The 19,174-nt window shown below is 38.6% G+C and overlaps 1 pseudogene; it reads left to right on the top strand.

The window, feature by feature from the left end:
• Window positions 1-15: 15 nt before the first annotated feature.
• On the top strand, window positions 16-17,758 carry LOC101557513 (40S ribosomal protein S4-like; annotated as a pseudogene).
• Window positions 17,759-19,174: the final 1,416 nt, after the last annotated feature.

Here is a 19,174-nt window from a genome sequence, read left to right as displayed (position 1 = left end):
TGTTCACGTTGTGCAATGGACAAAGGAACCCAGATGGTGGAGACAGTGGGAGCTGAAATTCAGCTTAAGCTCAGCTGCTGGAGCCAAGTTGTATCTAACTAAAGGAAAACTCAATATCAAATTTATGCAAAAGCATTTTATAGGTTCGTAACAACCTTTATATTCATTTGAAGTGAATTCAGTGAACTACATAGAGAACAGCATCTATATTGCTCCTAATTGACTATGAAATCCACAAGGGATGGGACTACAAAGTGTTGATCTCATTTACTTACAGCATCTCCCAATGTCTGGCATAGAGTAGTGATTTGTTTGTTTCATGGTCCCTGAATAAATATATAAATGGTTTCCTTAACATCTAAACATCACTGTGAAATCAAATGTCAGGTATCTTTATCTCATCTTAGTTTGAAAAAATGTTTAGTTGTAGAAACAAAGAATAAAACTAGTATTTCGTGAGTAGAAACTTCTGAACTTCACATATATTGTCTCATTTCATGTTCCAAATCATTCTCTCATTTAAGTCTTATTAGGTATGATACAGCATGGACATCCACCAATCATAGTAGACACTGACCAAGTCATAACAAAACCTATCTGAATAACTGCTCTATCTACACTGATATTTATTAACTGCAAGTTATTTCTGAGTATAAAACCCTATGCCACACATTAAAATAGGCAAGTGAGTGCTAAGTAACATTAGATAATATGTTGTTTACCAAGCTAATAAGTGAAGTTAAACATGGGATGAGTCTGATTTCTCAAACAAGTGGTCTTTCCCCCATACTATGTCTATCTCTCATATCTAAAGCCAGAGGGAGTGTGTGGGTGGTTGGATATAAGTTTCCTGATATCTATCTAGTCTAATGTCTATTCACTAGACTACTTCACTTCCCCAAAGAGAAATAACCACTGTTTATGACTCTGAAGTAATGACCCTCATTCCACAAGTCACAGACAACAAGTAGTCACAAGTATTCATGTTGCTTTAGAGTCATGTTTCACATTTTAATAAGTCTGAGTGGGACATTTTTATTACTTTATACATTGAAGGGGTTAGCAAAGAGACGATTCTTGAATAATGCCCCTGGCTCCCCTTGCATTTTTTTAAAGTCCATATTCTTTAAATGTGAACTACATAATGCAGTTCCTCTCAGCAAATACACTTTAACTGCTGGAAGAATATGCCAAATATAATTTGGCCCTGTGACTGTTCAAGGCAATACTTCACATTCTACACATTTTACTATCCATTGATGGATGCTAGTTTATTTCAAGACCTCACATGTTCTATGAACATATGTTCATCTTGGGATCCTGTTGTTTATTCAATCCTTGAATCTGCCATTGCATTGCATTATGGCCAGACATGATACATCATGCCAAATCCCTACTGAGAAAGAAAACATTCAACAATGTTTGCTTTGGGGTTGTTTTCCATTATAACCCTGTAGGAGATCCTAATAAATGTTGTTTCTGCGATAAAGTCATTTCTTCTGTGTAAAGACTGGGGATATTTTTCCTTAGGTCAGTTTCACTGAATTGTAATACTAACCTATAGGCAATAAAATCATTCTGATTTGTAACCAAAATCGATTTTTCTGGCAATAGTGAACCTAAGGAAAGATTATCACTTTTAAAATGCATCTGAAAGGCAAGACTTTTTCCCTTTTTACAGAAATAAATTGTGAATGTTAAAATAAAATGTGAAACTTATAGAATGACATGTTGAAATTATTTTAAAGGAGCTCAACCAAACTATAGATATGTAATTTACAACTACCCTAATGCAAGCACAAATTGAAAATATTGTACATATGCCTTATAATATAGGTTTTGGATTCTATTTCCATGCAAGTTACAGAAAGGATATTCAAATTACTTAATACTCAGTTTGGTTAAGACATCAGTCAATCAGTATGGAACCAATCTAGCCTGGAGCAAAAGCCCTGGTCTTAAATATATCACAGACAAACTCTTTAGTGCAGGGTAGCAAGGGATTTGGGGGCTCTGGGGTATTTTAATTACAAGTATTACAAGTGATATTATCATAAGGTTACAAATAACCAATATTGCAGGTACCATTTGAAAATGAAAACTGTTAATGTAACTCAAAATATACATCACTGGCTACCAGGTTCCCAGGCCCTTCATACAGCCTTGCCCATTGGCCCGACTGCCTAGGAAACTATATGAAACACCAAGTTATTCAGCCCTTCACTGAACCCTGCTAACAGAACTCAGTATGGATCTACAACCCAATGACTGAAAATCCATAGGCCAGCTAACAGCACTTGACATGGTCTAACACAAAAAGATAACATGGCAGTCAAACAGATTCCCAGTCTAACGAATTTTAGTTAGGGAAACAAAAAGACTGATGCAAGTAGCAGTTATCCCTAACAGGAAGTCATAGTGGGAGAGGTGGAAGCAAATACACAGAAGACCAGGTAGGCTAGAGTTAGATACAATCGGCACTAGAAAGAGTGGCATTCAGGTGATCGGAAAAAGAAAACATAAGAAGGTGGCCTGTTTTAAGTTGTATATCTAGGGATTTCCACAAAGACAACTGAACAACATCCTAGAGAATTTCCCCTGAATTGAAACTAAGAACAAGACCCCACTTATACTTGAGTTCCAATGGTCTAATCCAAGCTGGAACCATAGCACAGTGGTTCTCAAAGCTGGTAGCATTCTCTAATGACCTGTATCACTGTATCACTGTCACTGTCATCCCATTGCTCATTGATTTGCTCGAGCGGGCACCAGTAACGTTTCCATTGTGAGACTTGTTGTTACTGTTTTTTTTTTTATATCGAATACACAATGGGGAGCTTGCCAGGCTCTGCTGTGCGGACGAGATACTCTCAGTAGCTTGCCAGGCTCTCGGAGAGGGGCGGAGGAATCAAACCCGGGTCGGCCGCATGCAAGGCAAATGCACTACTTGCTTGCTATCTAATCACTTTGTAATTAGAAATATTAGAAAAGCATTAGAAAACATTAGGAATTTTAAAAGATCTCAGTTCTCAGAAAGTATAAAAACCTCAGTTGTAGAACAAGTCTTCAAAGTGATTCTTGGATCAGCAGCATCAGCACCAACTGGGAACTTGTTAGAATGCTAATTCCTATTGAAACATCTCTGAGGGCAGAGCTCTTCAGTTTGAATTTGAATATATTTTCTTGGTGATTCTGATGCAAGCTCAAGTTTAACAGCAAGCACCTTAAAGCTCGTTGTGCCCAGTATTACTTCTTGCCCTTAGAACAGGGAGTCTCCCTTTTTTTTTTTTTTGCTTTTTGGGTCACAACCAGCGATGCTCAAGGGTTACTCCTGGTTCTGCACTCAGGGAACCATATGGGATGCCGTGGATTGAACCCGGGTTATCCGGATGCAAGGCAAATACACTACCCACTGTACTATTGTTCCAGCCCCTAGAACAGGGCTTCTTTAAGCTTTTTCCACTTGTGACCCTTCTCATGTCCAAGAAATGGACTCCTGTGAGCTAACAGGTAAGAATTTCACAGAGTTGAGGAGTGCATGCACCTATATCCAAAAGTTCCAAAGGGTTCCATTGAAAATAGACCCAAAGATAATATCTTCAAGACACGCTGTAATCAGAGTGACAAAAGCCAAAGAGAGAATATTGAAAACAGCAAGATCAAAGAAGAAATATATACACAAAAGGAATCCCATAAGATTCACAGTAGATATATCAAATGAGACTCTACAGGCCAGAAGAGAATGGTAGAATACAAATTTTAAAAAACAAGAAATAAACACCTCACCAAGAATATAGTTAGATTATTCAGATTTAAAGGCATGATGCAAAGCTTGATGAACAATCAACAGCTTAGGGATTTCCTAGCCTGGAAACCAGTTTTACAGGAAACATCAAAGCACTTCTTTGTCAAATAAAACAAGCTTCACAAGCATGCATAACTTCTACAAAATGATGGCAATAAATTCCTTCATCTAAATCTCACTTACCATCAGTGACCTGAACTCACCAACCAAGAGACACATGGTGGCAGGATAAGCTCAGAAAACTAAACCCAACTTTCTTCTGCCTGCAAGAGACCCATCTGAATAGTCAGCGCAAACACTAGCTCAGAGTCAAAGGCTGGAAAACAACTTTACAGGCAAAAAATTCTGTTGAAAGGCTGGGTTGGTCAAACTTATGTCAGACAACATAGGCTTCAAGTTTAAAAAGAAACAGAGATGGTCATTTCCTTTTTCCCCCGTTTTTTGAAATAAAAGAGCCATGATTTACAAAGTTACTGAGAGTTGGGTTTTAGGCATACAGACACCAATCCCTCCATCAGTGTCAGCTTCCTTCCACCAGTGTTTCCAGATTCCCTTCTCATCTCAACTCTCACTCCACACTGCCCCCAACCCCCACCACACACACACACACACACACACACACACTTGTCAGGTTGACAGGTACATTACAAATTGCCAGTATTTGCCACTTACACCTCAAATGTTCAGTTCTGTTGAATCGGTGTTTTGAATATATGGCTATATCCCTCACTCATATCGCCTGTATAACTGAAGCCCTAATGCCTGTGAACCCATTACTTCTCATTTGCTTTCCCTTTTCCTCCACCACTTAATTTATTTCCTTCTCCATCTGTCTCCTCTCTAAACACTGGGGTCAAGCATTCCCCCTTTTACTACAATACATTTTTCCTGATCAAGCATTCTATCTTCTACAGATATTCTATATTCTACATCCTGTGTTTTATCTTTACTTTCCTCGCTTACTTTGCTCAACATGACATCTTCCAGTTCTAACCACATTGCAGCAAATTGCATAATTTCATCATTCCTTGCAGCTGCATAGTATTTCAGTGTATATACATACCAAATCTTGATAATCCACTCATCTATTATTGGACACCTAGATTGATTCCATATCTTAGCTATTATACTGAGTGCAACAATAAATAATGGTGTACATATGTCCTTTTGAGAGTGTTTTATACTCTGGGCATAGATGATCAAAAGTGGGTCATATGGCTGGGTCATATGGCAGTTTAATTCTAAGTTTACAGAGAACTCTCCATACTGTTTTCCACAGGGGTTATATCAGACAACATTCTCACCAACAGTGGATAACTTTTCGTTTTTAACCATATCCCCACAAACAAAGATCATTCCTACTATTTTCATGCGTGCCATTCTAACTGGTGTGAGATGGTATCTCGTTATTTTGGATTTCTCTGATTATAAGTGATGCTGAACGTTTTTTCATGTGCCTACTGGCCATTTGCTTGTCTTCCTCTGAGAAGTGTCTATTTATTTTCTCTCCCCATTTGTTGATAGGGTTTTGAAGTTTTTTAGTTGATCTTTGAGAGTACTGTCTATATCCCGGATATAAAAACCTTTATCTGATGTGTAAATGCAAATAAATATTTTTAGGGATTATCTTTTCTTTTTTTCTTTTTCTTCCTTTTTGGTCACACTCGGCGATGCACAGGGGTTACTTATCATTTCTTAAAGATTAAGGTATCAATGCATTGAGAAGAACTCTCTCCCGTAAACATATGTGCATCAATAATAGACCATCAATATTTTTAAAGCTACTACTAATAGACATGAAGGAATACATTAACTGCAACACAACAGTAGAAGACTTTGCTGTTTCTTTATTGCTGCTTGATATATCAACTTGACAAAAACTCAACCACAAAACACTGGCCATAAGGAAACAGGTTTGAAAAAAATGAGCCTAACTGACATTATGTAGGGTCTTTAATATCCAAAACATTGCATACATAATCTCCAGTACACATAGGACTTTTCTCCAATATAGACCACATGCTGGGTCACAAAACATATTTTCATAAAAATCAAGAAGATAAACATCAAATCAACTATCCTCTCAGATCACGGTGTTTTGTAAATGGAAATTAATGGCAAAGAGAAATGGGGGAAAAATTCAAGCACTTGGAAATTAAGTATGAATAAATAAATAACATAATAAAAAGAAAATACCACTTATCTAGCACATTATCACTTTTCCCAAGAAATGGAAAAATCCTGCCTTGAGATCAAGAAAAATCCTTTTAGAATTAAAAAAGTGAAGTATCACCTCACATCAGAGTGGCACACATAAAAATGAACAAAAACAACCAGTGTTAGTGTGGATGCGGGAAAAAGAAACCCACATTGGTGGTAATATTAATTAGTTCAGTCTCTTTGGAAAACTGATGGTATTATCAACTGGTTCAGCATCTTTGGAAAATATACTTCTCAAGAAAACTAAGAATTAAACATCCATGTAACCTAGCAACTCCAATTCTCGGCACCTACCCCAAAGACCCCAAAGCACTATTTCTAAAAGATACTTGTGCTTGTATGTTTATTGCAGCACTATTCACAATAGTCAAAATCTGGAAAAGTGGTATCCAGGATATATAAAGTATTCACAAAGATCAACAAAAAAAATTCAAAAACCCTAAAATAAACGTGGAGAGGAAATGAATAGACACCTCTTAGAAGACGACAAGAGGACGGCCAGAAGGCACATGAAGAAATGCTCATCATCACTTATTATTGGAGAAATCCAAGTCAAGACATGAGATACCATCTCACTCCAGTGAGAATGGCACATATCAAAAATAGTAGGAACAAACAGTGTTGGCTGTGGTGTGATGATAAAGGAACTCTCATCCACAGAGGGTGGGAATAAAACCCCTGTAGAAAACATTGTGGAGAGTTCTCTGTAAACTTAGAATTGAAATGTCATATGACCCAGAAATTCCACTTTTGGTTACCTACCCCATAACATAAAAACATTCATTTAGAAGGACAAACACATACAATTATTCATTGTTGCACTCAGTAAAATAGCTAAGATAAGGAATCAACCTAGGTGTCCAATGACAGATGAATTGATCATGAAAGTGTGGTATATAAGATACTGGATAGCAAAATATATTGGAGTAAAGGGGGAAATTACTAGATAACTCTTGACCCCCAATTTTTAGAGAGGAGAATAACAGAAAAGGAAAGAAACCAAGGAGGGAGAATAAGAGAACAGGAAGTAACGGGTGAATAGGGGGTCAGTTCTTCAGTTATCCTGGTGATATGGGTGAATGGTATAACCATATATCCAAAATACGAACTCAACAACACTAAAAACAGGAGATCTAAGCTGCAACCACTGGATCTTCGAAATGAGCCTGTCGTCTGGGGATAAGGCAGAGGGCTGGGAATGGGTGGATGAAATATAGGAACACTGGTAAAGGGAAGTTGACACTAGAAGTGGGATTGTTATTGAAATATTAGATGACTAAAACTCAGCTATCAAGCTATAATGCCCAAACATAGATAGAGAGTATGGGGAATATTGTCTGCCTTAGAGACAGGAGGAGGGTGGGAAAGGGGGGTATACCCAGGATATTGGTGGTGGGGAATATGCACTGGTGGAGGGATGGGTGTTTGATCATTGTGAGATTGTAACCCAAACATGAAAGCTTGTAACTATCTCACGGTGATTCAATAAAATTTAAAAAAATAAAAATAAATAAAACTCAGCTATCAACTTTATAAATCACTGTTCTTTAATAAAATAAAATAATTAAAAATAAAAATAATTTTTAAATTTTTATCTTATTAAAGTACCATGAATTACAAAGCTATACACAGTTGAATTTTTTAATTTTTTTTATTAATCACCGTGAGGTACAGTTATAAACTTATGAGCTTTCATGCTTGCATTTCCTTCACAGTTGAATTTTTGACTACAATGTTACATCACCAATCCAGACACCAGTATCAATTCCTTTCACCAGTGTTCCTAGATTACCTCTCCTACACCCCCACCCCCAGCCTCAGGCTGCTGTCTTGAAAGTACCTTGTACATTGAGTTACACAAGTTTGGGTCTCACGATTTCAGTGTGTTGTCTCTGGTTTGGATATTTAGCTCTATGATTCCCTAACACCACCAATGCACCTAGGTCTCCTTGACCCCTGACCCTATTGCTTTTATTTATCTCTCCTCTCCTTCTTTTTCACTCCATTTCTTTTTCTCGCCTCATACCCTGAGGCCAAGAGTGATCTGGGCATTCCCCTGTAAACCACTGCATTCCCTTATCCAGTTAATCTAAACACAACATATAAGTGATATCATTCTGTGTTTGTCCTTTTTCTTTTGGCCTGCTTCACTTAACTTGGTATCTTCCAGTTCCATCCATGTTGCAGCAAATTACATGACTTCATCAAGTATTCCGTTGCGTACATGCAACACATCTTCATGATCTACTGATTTGTTGTTGGACATCTAGGCTGATTCCGAATCTTGGCTATCATACTCAGTGCTGCAATGAACAGTAGTGTGCATACTTTCTTTTGAATAAATATTTTTCTGTCTCCAGGGTAGATACACAAGGGAGAAATTGCTGGGTCATAAGGCAGCTTACTTTTATGTTTATTTAGAACTCTCTAACTTGACTAAAGAGGTGAAAAATACCATGAAAAATTCAAAACACTTAGAAAGAAAGAGAAGATCGCGAAAAAAATGGAAAATTGTTCCATGCTCTTGGTTTCAAAGAATCAATATTGTCAAAATGACCATCATATGTAAACTCCTATATAGATTCAATGTAATTCCCATACAAATTCAGACAACATTATTCAAGAACTTAGAACAGTCCGCAGTAAAGTTTGTATGGAATCATAAAAATACCTCAAATATTAAAACCATACTGAGAAATAAGAAACTGGGGATATCTCATTACTGAACTTAAAGTATACTATAAAGTCATAGTGATTAAACAGCAAGGTATTGGAGTAAAGACATACTCTCTCTCTCTCTGACAAATGGATCAGAATGGAATATCCAAGGACTAAACCCCACATATATTGTCAGCTAATTTGTTGAAAAGGTGCTGAAAACATGAAATTGAGTAAATGCAACCTGTTCAACAAATGGTGATGGCCAAACTGGATAACCACATGCAAAAAATTAAAACTGTATCCATATCTCACACCTTACACTAAAGTCAACTCAGAGTAGATCAAAGACCTTGAGATAAGACCCAAATGTATAAAATGCATTAAGAAAATATAGGCAGAACACTCCAAGACCTGGACCTCAAAAGTGTTCGCAAAGATACAAATCCCCTGGCAAAGGCGACAGAATAAAGATGAACAAATGAGACTATATTAAATTAAAGATTTTCTACATGGTAAAAGAAACACGCTCTAAAATTAAAAGAAAGCTAACTGAATGGGAAAAATATTTGCAGTCAATACATCAAATGAAGAGTTGATAGATATCTAGGAAACATAAAGTACTCACAAAGATCCACAACAAAAACACACAATCAATATCAAAAAATGGGGACAAAACATAAACAGGGACTACTCCAAGGAAGACCAAAAGATGGCCAACAGGTACATTAAAAAATGCTCACCATCACTTATTATTAGGGAAATCCAATTCAAGGTACCAATTAGATACCATCTCATATCAGTGCAAATAGTATATATTAAAAATAATGGGAATTCATTTGACCAAGCAACAGCACTTCTGGGAATATATCCCGGAGAGGCAAAAAAGTATAGTGGAAATGACATCTGCACTTGTACGTTCATTGCTGCACTGTTTACAATAGCCAAAATCTGGAAACAAGAGCAAATGACAAGTAAACTCTGGTACACCTACACAATGGAATACTATGCAGCTGTTAGAAAAGATGAAGTCATGAAATTGGCATATAAGTGGATCAACATGGAAAGTAACATGTTAAATGAAATGAGTCAGAAAGAAAGGGACAGACATAGAAAGATTGCATTCATCTGTGGAATATAAACTATCAGAACTGGAGACTAACACCCAAGAATAGTAGAGATAAGGACCAGGAGGTTTACTCCATGGCATGGAAGTCGGCCTCAAATGCTGGGGAAAAAGACAGCTCAGAAAGAGAAGGGAACACAAAGTAAAGGGGTTTGGAGGACCCGTTTGGGCTGGGAGATGTGTGCCATATGTAGATGATAGATCAAACACAATGGCCACTCAATGCCTCTATTGCAAACCACAACAACCCAAAAGGAAAGAGAATAAAAGGGAATGCTCTGCCACAGAGGCAGGGTGGTTAGGGGAGGATGGGGTGAGGATGGTGGAAGGGATACCGAGATCATTGGTGGTGGAGAATGGACACTGGTGAAGGGATGGGTACTCAATCATTGTATGACTGAAATGCAAGCATGAAAGTTTATAAGTATGTAACTACCTCATGGTGATTCACTAATAAAAAAATAAATAATGGGAACAACCTGTCTTGGAAGAGGTATGGTGAAAAAGAAAATCTCATCCACTGCTGGTAGAAATGTACTATGGTTCAATCCCTATGGAAAACAGTATGAAGTGTTCTCAGTATACTTAAAATCAATCTACCCTTATAACCCAGCAATTCCAGTTTGGGGTATCTGTACCCCCAGCACAGAAAAGATTAAAGGTATGGAAACATCCCAGTAGTCCAAGAAGCGACGACTGTGATATATGTGTGTGTATACACTGGAATACTAGTGAGCCCTTAATAAGATGAATTCAAGCAATTTTGCTGCTATGTAGATGAAAACATAAGGTATAAAAGGTATCATGCAGGGTGAAGTCAGAAGGATTGGTACAGATATAGTATGACCTCTCATATGTGGTATTTAAATAAACATTAAGGGAACAGCAGATGGCCAAAAGCAACAGAACTCGAGAGTTGGCCTACAGAACTGAGTTTTTCTGAGTGGTAGAATATGGGAGGTATCACTGGGACGTTGGTGAAGGGAAGTGGACACTTTGGTAGTGGGCATGGTATTAGAACACTGTATGCATGAATTCCTATCAATATCAGTATTGCTACAGTGTCCCAATAAAAGTAAGAGAAAAAAATAGAATCGAGGCCTTTTGAATACCTCAGGGACAATCTTCCTAGAGGCAGAGTCTCCAGTTGGTCAAATTTCATCACCAAGCAAGTCATTTTGCTGCACTATATTTAGGCCTACAGGGTCTATAATATAATACATAATCCCTAAATAGATGCCTTATATATTCTCTGAACCAGCAACCACATACAGGCTCAGGTATTGAGATTTGAGACACCTAAGGGCTATAGGCATTGAATCTGACAAGTAGCTTTAAATATGATCTTTGCATATTACTTTACTACTTTCTAGATGAAAGTAACTTGTCTTCCCCCACAAAGTGGGGGACCAGCAGGTATTGGTAGTTGAGGAACACCTAGTGGATTGTCTTCCACAGTTACAGCTTTGGTAGAAATTAGAGGAGAAAGATTCCTGTACCAAGGGACAAGAATAAAATATGATAGAGAGTTGTCAGTTGCCTGCCTACACCTTCTGCAGCTCTTGCTGACAAGTTTTATAACACATGGTTTCTTCCTCTAGCAAAAATATCTGCAACTGACCCTGCTGCAAGCAATTGAACAACAGTGTGATCTTCTGCAAAGATGATCTGTAGCCACAGAATTCTCCCACTCAAAAAAAAATCCAAAAAGGGAATGGTTTTAAATGATAGCTAAATTTTTCCAAAAGTTCCCTGAGGAAGAAAAGACTCCACAAAGGATCACAGCAAAGTAAAATAACAGCAAAATCAGAATGCATTTCACAGTATGGAGTTCCAAGAAATAAAATCAGCAGGCTATACATTAAGGCTATAGACCTAGAGAGAGGCAGAGATGCTGGGGAAAGGAGGGTGACAATGACAAGACATAAAGATATCGTGTAGTCTCAAAAAGAGATGGATTCCTGGTGGTGGGTGTATTTACCATATCTTCCTTCTCTAATGTAGATGGTCAGAATGAGTTACTCAAATGTTTGAGAGAAGGGCTGTTTAAATTAGTTTAGTATAAACGCAATCTAAGGTAGATGCGTGTCCATGAGAGAGACAAAGACAATGAGAGAAAGAAATCTATGCAGACTAACAGAAGAAGGGAAAGAGAGTAATGGACTCACAAAGGCAGTCTCCAGGAATGGAACGCTTGAAGAAAAGAAAACTTTTCTCTCATTCTGTGAGAAAAGCAATCATGGGTCCCTTCTGCCAGTTCTTACTTGACTTCCAATTAAATAATGAAGAATTCACAAATGAATAAAAACAAATTTTAAATGAGGAATCAAGTCAATGGCATTCATTTATCAAGACGGACAAAGGTGATTTTGGCCAAAGTCCAGTGACACAGCACGGACACTTGATTAAAATCAAGTCACTGTCAATCCTTGCCATAAGCCATGCAGTTGAAAAGCAACAAAAGATCTAAATCTATTGAGTGACAATTCAGCAACAAATCCCACCCCAGATTTTCTGGTGTCCTGTAGAAAAATTATAATTTGAATCTGGTTTCAAGCATTTGAATTTCAGGTCAATTATTGCTTAAGAACTTCAGTGATGACCCCGGAGAGGTTTCACTTGGAGGCAGGGAAGTGATGGAAGTGGTTTGTCTGCCTCAGATATGCTAATGTATTCAGAACAGGTGACAATTTAAAATAAGCAATAGCAAGACAACAAGGGCAATAAGGTTATCCTATATTTGCTGACTTCAGTGGCACCAAAAGTGACACAAAAATGTGTCTGTATGTCTCAGCAATTGACTTAGAGTAGCAAAGGTAGAGATACCCAATCTGGGAAGAACGTATCTGAATCCTGGCATGGGAAAATGTCACTGAACATTGATATATTCTAGTAAATGGCAGGAGTGGTCCTAGATCTGAGCAATTATGTTGGACCTCGGGATATTCTAGATCACATAAGGCATTCTGCTCTTTCTCTTCCATTCAGCCTACCATGTTGGCCCGAAGGATAGTTTTTTATGTTTGGTCACTTATTGTATTATTTTTTAATTTTTTAAATTGAATTACCGTGAGGTATAAAATATACTTATAAAGATCTTCATGATTTTCATTCATATAATGTTCCAACACCCAAACCTTTAGCAGTGTACATTTTCTGCCACCAATATCCCCAGTTTTCCTCTCATCAGCCCCCCTCACCCAGCCCCCTCTATGGCAGACACTTTATTTTTCTATTTATATATAGACATTTATATATACATGAATATATTTATATATTATTTTTCTTTTAGGCATTGTGGTTTGCAATGGTGTTACTGAAAGGATATAATGCATTTCACTTTACCTCCTTTTACCACTCAGTTTGTGTCCAGAGTAATCATTTCTGGCTATTATTGCCATAATTATCCCTTCTTTGTCCTAACTGTACTCTTCCTCTCCCTTGGAGGCAAGATTTCTTCCATGGGCTAGTCCTCCTGACTCTTGTTTCTGTCTTGGGGTATTATTCACATACTATGGGTTTTTTTTAATATCTAGCAAATCAATGCAATCATTCTATGTTTGTCTGTATCCCTCTGACTGATTTCACTCTGTATGATGTTCTCCATGTTCATCCATGTATAAACAAATTTCATGGCTTCATATTTCTTAACAGTTGCATTAGTGTTCTATTGTGTAAGTGTAGCATCGTTTCTTTATCCACTCATCTGTCCTTGGGAGCTTGGGTTGTTTCCAGATTCTGGCTATTGTGAACAGTGCTGAAATGAACATAGGAGCGCAGATGGCTTTTCTGCATTGTGATTTTCTGCATTTCAAAGGATAGCATGAGCAGAATAAAAAGACACCCCATGGAATGGGAAAAATTATTTATCCTGTTGGGGAACAGTTTTTCTCCAACATGCCAAAACATGCTGTGCACATGGTCTAGGCATTTGTGGGGCAAAGCATGACTGGCGCGGAGAAACCACTCTGCAAGATAGCTGATGGCCGTTCACTTTATTGACAAATACACACATATTTTATAGAAGGTCTAGGCTTAAGAGGATGGTCCAATTACATAAAGTTTAGCATTACTGTCCTATCACCTTTCCAACTCTGCTTTGCCCCAGCCCAATCCCAATTAGGGCTAGATGCTACAGTTAGGAATGATGCCCTCAGCATAGATGACAATTCTTGGGGGTTTAGGTGAGACTCAATGCCATATACTTGGTGCTTGTAAAATGCCCTCCGACACTCCTACTGGGTCACTATGCAGGAACAGATCTTATCTGCTCTGGAACCTATTGCCATGCTCCACATGTCACAAAATATATAAAACGCTGTTAGAACTTTAAAATAATACAACCCATCAAAAAATGGGAAAAGATGAACAAAAACTATCTCAAAGAAGAAATGTAAATTAAACATTGCTCCACATCACTATCAGGGAGGTGCAAATCAAAACAACAATGAGATATCATCTCATACCACAGAGACAGCACACATCAAAAAGAACGAGAGCTAATATGGATGCAGAAAGAAAGGGACTCTCATTCAGAGCTGGTGAACCAATGCCAATTGGTTCAGCCTTTCTGGCAAACAACATGAAAAGATTCTCAACATTAGGGAAATACATATCAACATGATAGTGAGATATAATCTCACATCAATTACAAGATCAAATATCAAAAATAGTAGAAAAATCCGTGCTGGTGGGGATGTGGTGAAAAAGGAACTTTTTCTTATCCACTGCTGGTGGAAATGTTGTCTGGTTCAATTCCTCTGGAAAACAGTATGGAGAGGCCTCAGTAAATTTATAATTCTTTTTATCTTTTTTTTTATTAAAACACCATACACGATTACAAAGTTCACGATTGGGTTTCAGTCATATAATGTTCCAACACCCATCCCTCCACCAGTGTACATTTCCCACGACCAACACCCCCAGTTTCCCTCCAGCCACCACTACTTCTCCCGGAGCCTGCCTTTATGACAAGCACTTTTCTTCTTTCTATCGCTCTCCTTTTGGGAATTGTGGTTTGCAATACATGTACTGAGAGGTGATAGTGTTTGTTCCTTTACCTACTTTGAGCACATAGTTCTTATCCAAAGTGATCATTTCCAACTATCATTATCACAGTAGTCCCTTCGGTATCCCAAATGTCTTCTCCCACAACACTTGAGGAAGGCTCCTAACCATGGACCAGTCCTCCTGGCTCTTGAGTAAACTTAGAATTGAGCTGCTTTATGATGCAGAAATTCCACTTTGGGGTATCTAACCCCAGGACTTTAAAATATCCGTCCAAAAGGATGTATGCATCACTATTCATTGCTGCACCTGGTATAGTAACTAAGATATGGAATCAACTTAGATATCTAACGACAGATGAATGGATTATGAAGACGTGGTGTATATATATGTATATATATACACACACAATGGAATATATATACACACAATGGAATATATATATACACAATGGAACGATGAAATCATACAATTTGCTGCAACATAGTTGAAACTGGAAGATACCATGCAGAGTGAAGTAAGACAGAAGAAGAGAGACAAACACAGGATGATCTCATTTAACTGTGGTATGTAGAATAACTGGGTAAGGAAACATAATGCAGCAAAGATTGGAGGTCTTGGTCACCCCTGACCCCAGAGAAGGACAGAGAAAGAAAGAAAATGAGTAGAAAAAAGGTGAGAAAGGGAAAGGCAGGTACAGAAAGATATGGGAGAATGGTATACTGTATATTCAAAGCACAGACTCAACAACAATGAAAACATGAGATCTAAGCTGCAACCACTGAACTATAATGCACAAAAGGAGAGAGAGAGAAAGAAGAAAAGTGTCTGCCATAGATGCAGGCTGGGAGGGGGTATAGGGGTTTGGGGAGGGAAACAGGGGACATTGGTGGTGGGAAATGTACAGTAGTGGAAGCATGGATCATTGTATGACTGAAATCCAATCAAAAACAGCTTTGTGACAGTCTATCTTACAATTCAATAAAAATTTAAAAATAATGATAGCTAAAATCCATCCTGAAGAATGGGAAATTTCTAGAACATATGAAGGGATCTGTTCACTCTTTCTTTATAAAATTACCAGGGAATTAAGATAAATTTCTAACTTATAATGAGTTCAGACCTAAAATGCAATAAAATCATCAATGTGTAATAATGCTCGTGGCAAAACTTATTAAAAACAAAAAACTGAAAACTGCATGTTGTTTTTAAAAATGGAAACTTGATAACTGTCCTGAGAAATTTTAGACTTGGTGGAAATACCCATCAAAGGAAAAAAATGGCAAGAGGTGGAAACTGCACAGAACATTTGTTAGCAACTACACGTTTAAGAAAATCTGGAAAAAATCCGAGTGCCCGAAAACAGATGACTGGTTAAAGAAACTTTGGTACATCTACACAATAGAATACTATGCTGTTGTTAGAAAAGATGAAGTCATGATCTTTGCATATAAGTGGATCAACATGGAAAGTATCATTCTAAGTGAAATGAGTCAGAAAGAGACAGACATAGAAATATTGCACTCATCTGTGGAATATAAAATAACAGAATAAAATAAATAGGAATACTATTCCTCTACTACCAGTAATAGTAGAGATAAGTACCACAAGGTTGGCTCCAAGGTTTGGAATCTGGCCTCACACGCTGGAGCAGCTCAGATGGAGAAGGGAACACCAGGTAAAGTGTGTTTGAGGACCGGCAAGGGAGAGGAGATGCACGCTCAAAATAGACTATAGACCAAACACGAGGACCACTCAGTGCCTCTATTGCAAACCACAACACCCAAAAGGAGAGAGAGAGAGAACAAAAGGGAATGCCCTGCCACAGAGGTGTGGTGGGGTGGGGGGGATGGGGTGGGAGGGTGGGAGGGATACTGGGAACATTGGTGGAGGAGAATGGGCACTGGTGGAGGGATGTAAACAATATGCAAACATGAAAGTTCATAAGTTTGTAAGTGTACCTCAAAGTAATTCACTAATAAAAATTAAAAAATAAAATAGCACATATTTTTGAAAAACTGGTCTATAAAGATTAACCTTAATAAAATATATTCACAAACAAAATGAATAACTCAAAGTCAATTTTACTATTAGTGGAAACTTTTTGGTAGAGCAAACTTTCACTGTAAAATAAAAATGAAACTAATCATTACCAATGAAAACACATTGAGGGGCTGGAGTGATAGCACAGCAGGTAGGGCGTTTACCTTGCACGCGGCCGACCCGGGTTCGAATCCCAGCATCCCATATGGTCCCCTAAGCACCGCCAGGGGTGATTCCTGAGTGCATGAGCCAGGAGTGACCCCTGTGCATTGCTGGGTGTGACCCAAAAAGCAAAAAAAAAAAAGAAGATCGCTAACAAGGTCCACATTGATATAATCTACCCTGCATGTTTTATGGATTTCATCAGTATTGACAAGACAGGAGAGAAATTCGGACTGATTTATGACATCAGTAGTTTCTTTGCTGTTCATAATATTTCTTCTGAGGAGGTAAAGCAGAAGTTGTGCAAAATGAGGAAGATCTCTTTGTGAGCACCAGTGAAATCCCTCACTCAGTGATGAACAATGCTCACACCATTTGCTACCCAGATCCCCTCCCCTCATTAAGGTGAATGACACTATTCAGACTGATTTGAAAAATATTATGTATTTCATCAAACTTGACACCCATAACCTATGTATGGTGACTGGAGGTGCCAATCTGGAAAGAATTAGTGTGATCACCAACATAAAAATAAATCCTGATTCTACTGATGTCCAACAATGACAAGAGCTTTGCCACTTGTCTCTTCAACATTTTTGTGATCATCAAGGATCACCATGGATTTCTCTTCAAGAGAAAAAGGCATCAGCCTCACCACTGCTGAAAAGAGAGACAAAAGATTGGCAGCCAACCAGAGGAGTGGGCAAAATGGCTTTTTAGAGCTCAAAGTTGAATGATTTATTTTTTCGTTTTATATGTTTAAGTAAAATGAAGTTTGTAAAAAAAGGAAGTTTAGTTAAATTTTTCTAAATAAAAATTAACAGTGTCAATATATTAGGATACAAATGGCAACTACATTTAAAATAATGAATTTAACACATAGAAAATAATTTCTCACTAAGATAAAGAAGTCTGGAAGTGGGAGCATTCCAGTACTGGTAAGATAGTTTCATAGTCATCAGCGACTCTGGCTCCTTCGATTCATCTTCTATACCATCCTTGAAAGGCATCCACACAATTAAAGATGGGTATTGGAATCTAACCATCAAGTCCACATTCCACTAGTAGGCAAGAGGAAAGGATGAGGAAAACCCCTCTGTTTGACATGTTCCAGATGTTGCTATGTCAAAACTTTGTACATGGGCATACTCAGGTAAAAAAGAAACTGGATAAGGACCAGGAAGTTGGTTCAAAGGTCTGAGCACATACTTTGCAGGCAGGAGTCCTGGGTTAATACTTTCCACTGCGTAGTCTCCTGAGCACTGCTGGGAGCAACTTCAAGTACTGAACAGAGAACAGCAGCAGTGAGGGGAAAGGAAGAAGAGAGAGTAGAAAACGGAGGAGGGAAGAGAGGAGGAGAAGAAAACTGCAAACAGGAAGAAGAAGTAGTAGGTTCCCAAGATGGTAGAGTGGTGGCAGCTCTCAGCGCTTTGAAGAGAGTGGTCAGTGGGGTCATAAATTTTCTGCATGGATGAATGTAAGTGCTCTTCAAATGTTTTCTTTCAAAAAGAGTGTCTTTAAATTAAACCAACCTGGCACCAGCCCAGAGTGGGACTGCTGAAGATGGTGGAAGTGTGGCCACGGCTCTGAAGCTGATGGAACTACTCTTGGCGTTATGAGCAGCTGGCTGCCACACCATGGCAGAGCATAGATCCCAGTGTTGAGGAGGCCCTAGGTTCCCACCAAGGGTGCGAGGCAACTCAGGTAGCCCTGGAGAATCAGGAGGCTCCCATGATTCACTGCTGGCAGGGCATCCTGGCTGCCACTCCTCCCCCAGATCAGCCCTCATGGCTTCTGGTGCCACCTGCAGTATATTTTGGAACAAAATCTCCCTGAGAGCCAACTGACTAGAAACCGGACCCAAAGATGGGGGACCTGGTCAAGTTCTGCTAGATTGATGGTGGTGGCAGCCTGCCCAGAGCACCTGAGTGCCATACAGTAGTCAGCCTAGCCCCAGCCTTTGTCCCGTCTGGGGCTGCTGCTGCTGTCACCACAGTGGACCAACCTAGACCCATGGGAGAGAGCCTGATGGTGTCCGCCAGCTTCCTGAAGCCCCAGATTCGACGCTACGCTTCTGACTGGACTGCAACAACTAGGGGCCAAGTTTTCTGAGAAATTAAACCATAGAAATTTAAGTATGTGGGAGCCACACC

This window comes from Sorex araneus, chromosome X, assembly GCF_027595985.1.
Source record: "Sorex araneus isolate mSorAra2 chromosome X, mSorAra2.pri, whole genome shotgun sequence".
In the NCBI taxonomy this organism is placed as follows: Eukaryota; Metazoa; Chordata; class Mammalia; order Eulipotyphla; family Soricidae; genus Sorex; species Sorex araneus.
The sequence above is the reverse complement of the archived record's forward strand: the minus strand, read 5'-3'. Positions and strand labels throughout refer to the sequence as shown.